Source organism: Semicossyphus pulcher, unplaced genomic scaffold (assembly GCF_022749685.1).
Source record: "Semicossyphus pulcher isolate SPU_LCO1_2020_fin unplaced genomic scaffold, fSemPul1.0.p SCAF_28, whole genome shotgun sequence".
Taxonomy (NCBI): Eukaryota; Metazoa; Chordata; class Actinopteri; order Labriformes; family Labridae; genus Semicossyphus; species Semicossyphus pulcher.
Window position 1 is genome coordinate 5981501 of NW_027211702.1, and position 6000 is coordinate 5987500.

At 41.2% G+C, this 6000-nt stretch overlaps 1 protein-coding gene across 1 annotated transcript in view; it reads right to left on the reverse strand.

The window, feature by feature from the left end:
* Positions 1-6000, reverse strand: part of dcc (DCC netrin 1 receptor) — a 291775-nt gene that overhangs the window by 25941 nt on the left and 259834 nt on the right. The window lies entirely within an intron of this gene.

The window sequence follows — 6000 nt, forward strand, 5'->3', positions numbered from 1 at the left end:
AACGAGGACAAAAGAGGACGATAGCAGGGGAAAGAGAAAGTTGGAGGGACCGAAGAGGAAGTGCAGAAGTCAGAGGAACAATAGTTGGAGACTTTTCTTTCATGGAAGCAGTGTTAATTTTGTTAAATGAAAATTGTGACGATAAATGTTCGTCAACAAACTTTTTCCATGACGAATACGAGAGCTAAAAATAGATCTTTGATAAGAAAAACTCTGACGACACGAATGTTTTGTTGTTGTTAACGAGACGAAACTAATATGTTAGCGCTGGGCCGTCAGACATTTAAAATCCATATTCTCCCCACAGAGCGTTTAACCTGTCAAAATACAAGCAATGCATCCTGTAACTGATTAAAGTGGTTGAGGAGCGCGTGCAGATCCACCTGAATGCAACGCAGCCATACAGGTGATGATGTCCCAAAGCAGCAGCTTGACAACACGCACGAGGTATCATGAAGGTGGGCATGAACTTCCTGTTAACCCAGGCTCTCTGCTTCAGGCGTTTAACACGTCACTTGACGCTTCTTCTGCACAAAAAGGAGCGATCATCAGCTGCTGCGTCAGTCAGACTGTCAGGGCCAGTTTGATGATTTTCAGCCTCAGTCCTTTCATGCTATCACGGGGAGCTAATGTCATTATGGTATGAAAAAATGCAGTTTGGCTCTGTGCCTTTGGAGGACGCTATCCGCTTCTCCAATGGGCCCTTTGGAGAAGGCCAGGAAGCTCACTAAACTACACTTCCTCAGTCTAGGACGCCGCCTCCGATGTCATGTCTCGTTCTAAATCGTCAGGTTTGTGATGTCGACTGCAGACCTGAAGATTTTTTAGATGATCCACCGGTATATCAAACGCTCTGAGCCTTTGCCTGCAGCGATCAATGTCCTTGATTTCACTCCAGCGTCTCTCTCTGGGCCGTTCCTTTCAAAGGGAGGGGTGCAATGCATGCTGGGTGTTGTAGGAATGTAGAATGGGTGAAACCACGAGCTGTTTGTACAACTTCCTCCACAGCTGTGGCGCCAATTTAAAATTTTATTGCTTCTATGGATTACAGAGAACACCAGCTTTGACTGACAGCAGCAGTTGCTCCTTTAAATGAGAAGTGATGATGAATATATAAAAGTTATGACGGTGAAAGCTGCGACACTGCTGCTGCAAATAAGGCAAGAGAGGAATGTGCAGTTTGTGCTACTGTAACTGCACGGCTTCGCTCCGTCTTTACATGCGTAACGTTACGTTCCAGAAGTTTCCATTTACACAGAACCTCAGCTGAGGATCTATGCTGCCTGTGGAGAACATCGTGAGGAAATAATTCATGAAAGGACGGCGCTTTACAGATTGAATCTGTGTGAGGCTCATTTAAAGAGAGAGAACGTTTTTATTGACTAAAACTATAAAGCTAAGACTAAATCTAAAACAGCTGCCAAAATGACCACTGTACAGAAGAACGACATTTCTCTGGTCAAAGTTTGTTTAATTCAGAAACTTCTCAGGGTGAAGGAAAGATCAGTCAGGTTTCACACTGTATGATCACTTTTGATCGTGTTGTTAAGGATGAAGAAATAAGGAAACCAAAGTTGAGTGCTGGTCGGAATGATGAGCAAACACTCGTCTGTGATTTGTAATTCACGTTCTGCACGATTTAAATGTAAAACGTAACAATGTCCCGTTTTTCCAGAGGAAAGAAAACAGAACAACCAGGAGGGTTTATGACGGAGACCGTGTCCTCTTATTTTCATCAGCACAGGTATCATCATCTACCTCCACTCATCTTTCCATTAGCACAGCTCACCTATCACCTCTCCATCACCTGACATATTTCAGCACAACCCTCATCTCCATCCTGCAGTGATGGAAGCTGCAGTGAAATAACACCTCCATGTTGTTCTCTCCTCCTCTGAGTGGTTTTAAATGAGGAGAGATGTGCTTCTGTTTTGAGCAGCAGCAGCCTGAAGTGTCTCACGGAGGCTGAATGAAGCTTCAGTGTTGTGTTTAGAAACACCGAAACAACACGTGTAATGTCTGTGTGGAGAGGGAACAAATCTCTCTGTTCTTCTGAAGTAGACTTTGAAGAAGAGGAGCAGCGATGTGTTTAATTATCTTTTTATTTGTTGTTTTCTCAGAGGAGCACCGGCGTCTCCTCCTGACTGCGCTCTTTCTCTGCGGTAAATATTTCATCTTAAGGCTCCTAAAATAGAAACACAGGGGCCTTTTCATGTCTCATATCTTTCCTGATTGGTCTCTAATAATTATCCCGTCAAATTAATTTTCCCAATATGAAACAGACTTCCCTCGGGCGAGTGCAGAAGGTCGTTTTTACATAATCCTGCTCAAATCGATCTCAAAGAAAACTATAACATCTAAAGCACAAATTAAAAACTTACATAACCTGAGAAAAACATGAATACAGGGACGGTTTCCTTCTGTGGGAGAGACTCTCAAAACACAATATGACGCTGTATTAGGGCCAGAGAAGAAGAGTACGGTATTGGTCTGAATAAAAGATGAGTTTTTTTTTAATTGACGTACATCTGAAGAAGTGGGATCGTCTTATATTGGGGGTCTCGACTTTTAAAGGCCGATTTCACAACATTAGACGGCAATTGCCCCGTCTTCCTCCGCTCTCAGCAGGAAAAAACGCCCGCATCGGGCCACCGTACCGCTGTGTCTTAAAAATGCTAACAGTCTTAGCTAATGGATGCTAACAGAGAAAATCGCACCGTGGTCCTCAAAGCGACCGCTAACAGGAGACTGGCAGGAGAGTGTGTGTGTGTGTTACTGAACAACAGAATGAAGGTCTGCCTGTGATCAGAGCTGACATCCAGCTGTCTCAGGACTGAGTAGTTAATGATTTATTGACATTTTGAAAGTCATTTTATTTAATTTTAATGTGACAATTTCATCTTGAAAATATTAAAAAACATGATTTTAGGTAAGATAAAATGTTTTTCTTTTCAAAAACAAGTTTTTAAGGCCTTTTGTCTTGAAAAGAGGGGTCGTCTTACATTCAGACCGAGCCGGTAATATTCTGAGAAAAAACTTGAATTCTGAGATTAACGGGTACATTTGACAGAAAAAAACGGTCAAATTTTGAAAAAAAAAAAGACTAGCAAATTTGTGAAAAATAATATAAAGTTATATAAATCTGAGAGAAACAAAGACTATGAAAACAGTGTTTATTGGAATCTGCCTGTAAACAGGGAACACCACAAGCACACGTGAGTGAGGAGGTGCAACACTATAGAAGATGACTTCATCAGGTAACCTGTAGTTACACTAATGAAGTAGTCAGGTAATGATTCATTTATTGATTAGAGCGTCAAGATAACCAGCTCAAGGATCCGAGGCAAGAGAAAATCTTTGAGTTTTATCTGGAAAATTAGTGACTTTAATGTCTGAGAATGTTCTATAGAGGTACTGTGTTATTTCATACTGCTTAATGCTGCTGCTGTTACCCACACATGTCCCATACATGTTTATTTTATTTATTTGATCTATTCTTATTTCTCTTTGCCTTCTTGTGACTTTGTCTCTGTGCTGTTGCAACAACAGAATTTCCCCTCTGGGGATCAATGAAGAATTATTGTATCACGAATGTGCCCATTTTTTTTCTGTCAAATTTAGCACTCTAATTTTGGACTTTTCCAGTTTTGTCCTCCGAGTGTGACTCTGTTTGTTTACCATGGCTCTAATACGCCACCATTTAAAAATGAGCGTTTCACACAAACGAATAGTGACAAATATTTATAACGTCATGTTTTTATATTCAAAATAGTTTGAATCAAAAATTGTCTTTGTAGCAAAATCTGATAAACACGCGTCTGATTTTTGTTGTTTTTGTGACACAATTCAATTATTATGAATTATTGGCTCTTTGGTTCACTGTTGTTAAATACTGTATATAGTTGTCTGTCTTCAAACAGTAAAGGTTATTTAAAGCTAACAATCTTAGCAGGAAAATTACTGCTAACTAGTCAAAGTCCAAAGTTTAAAATGTGTTCTAATTTGCAGTTAGATTCAAAGTTAAATACACCTGTCTCTCTCTCTCTCTCTCTGCCTGTCTCTCTCTCTCTCTCTCTCTCTCTCTCTGATGTTTAATCCTTCCTCCGCGCAGGTGTAACCGTGTCTCAGTGAATTGACCTCTGCAGAGTTTTGTCCTCTGTGATAATGAAGCTGAAGTTACTCTGAAACGAGCTCCCTGTCTCATTAAAGTGTCAGGCTGTGCACAAGACTTGGAAGCACTTAGCTGATCAGTGTGAAGTGTAATTACAGCAATTTTAAACCCCAGCCCTATTCTTGCATATTTCTATGTCAGAATAAATAAAAGGTATAAACGCTTTGAATTGCTCCAGTAGATTAACAGGCTGCTGTGGCATCATGGTCTATTGATCAGATATATAAAAATTAAATTAGCAAATTAGCCCGATCAAAGAGCGTCCACTAAAAAAAGACTCCATGAAAAAACCTGGAACTTTACCCCACAGTACGAGGGAGTTGTTTGTCTACCACTGCCTCGACTCTGGAGTGTTAGTGTGCTCTGATTCAACACAAACAAACTCACCCGTCGAGGCAGCAGGAGACCGGCAACTCACATTTCCTGCAAACTAAATTACTGTTTTTGTCAATGGAGTTTGGTGGCTTTGCAGAGAGCGATGTAACGTCAAAAAAATCATCTTCCTCTGTAACACAAAGGTCTATCTCTGTAGAGATCCTTTCTGTAATGTGTCACACACTTAGAACAACAATCTGAGCCTGTCAGAGGAAACAACAAGAACTTTTAGTGGACGTTCTTTGATCAGGAGAACTTTCCTCCAATGATTAAGTCGCAGCCAGTGTGGCCTGTTACGCTGCTGCCAGCTGAAGGAATCTACTGGAGCACTTCCAAACAACTTTCTGAACCTGTTAATTTTTTAGAGCCCCTTGAATCGCTGCACGGTCTCTGGGGGATCTCATTAAGGGGCCTTTGTGTTTCTGTTTGGTGGGTTTATTAAAACGTATTTGCTCCTAGAAGCTGGTTTCATGAGGCTTACAGTAAAGGTGCTGTTAAATTAAAGCTAATGAAGGTTATAAAGGATTCTGATTCTCTGCCTCTGTCAGCATCACCTGTCATGTGACACATGCATCATGTTGTTCCGCTGCAGCTCGTGTTTACGGTTTACTCAGACTGAAATGTTTTTTTGCTGCATCATCCATCAAACGGACGTTTTTTCTGGAGCCTCGTGCCGATCCTCAGAAACATTTCAGAAGCAAAATTCACTCAGACACATTTTTGGCATCTTTGGAAACTCAATGAGAATTTTAAATAAAGTTCTGCTGCTTTGAAAAAGTTTGTATTAAAACCTCGAACCGAAGGCACCAGAGAGTCGAAGTTTGTCTATTTTTTTTGTTTAATTTGTGTTGCTTTGACTTTGAATTTGATCTTTTCTTCCACATTAGCAGCTTCTGAATCTCTGGCTCATTACATCTGCCTCTCTGTGTGTTCTGCCAGCAGTGATTGCCCCCCCCCACCCCCCTCCCCCCTCCCGCTGTGTCTGCTAATTCAATGACTCCTCTGAAGCTTCCCCTCGTCTCTCTGCCGCTGTTAAATCACCGATACAAGCCGACCAGGAATTAGCCAATTACTGAATTACTGAATTATTGCTCCCCACCATGTCGTTCAGCATTTAGCTCTGCAGCAGAATGGGGCTTCAATACAACAGGGAGGGGAGGGGGAGGAGGTGGAGGAGGGGGGGAGCGATCCAGAAAGATGAAGATGCTGCAGTGTGATTATTCCTGTATTTCCTAAAGGTTAAAGTTGTATTATAAGTATTATTATTACTGTGCAGGAGTCTTATGGTACACACTACAAGTTCTAATAGTGACACACTAATAATTAATACAGCATACAGTAACAGTAGCTCAAAGACTTTTTAGTAGTACACAGATAAAGTGCTAACGGCTAAGGTGTTGACAGCATGCTAAGCCCCGCCCCTTAGAATCTGTTGACACACCTGTCAAACTTTC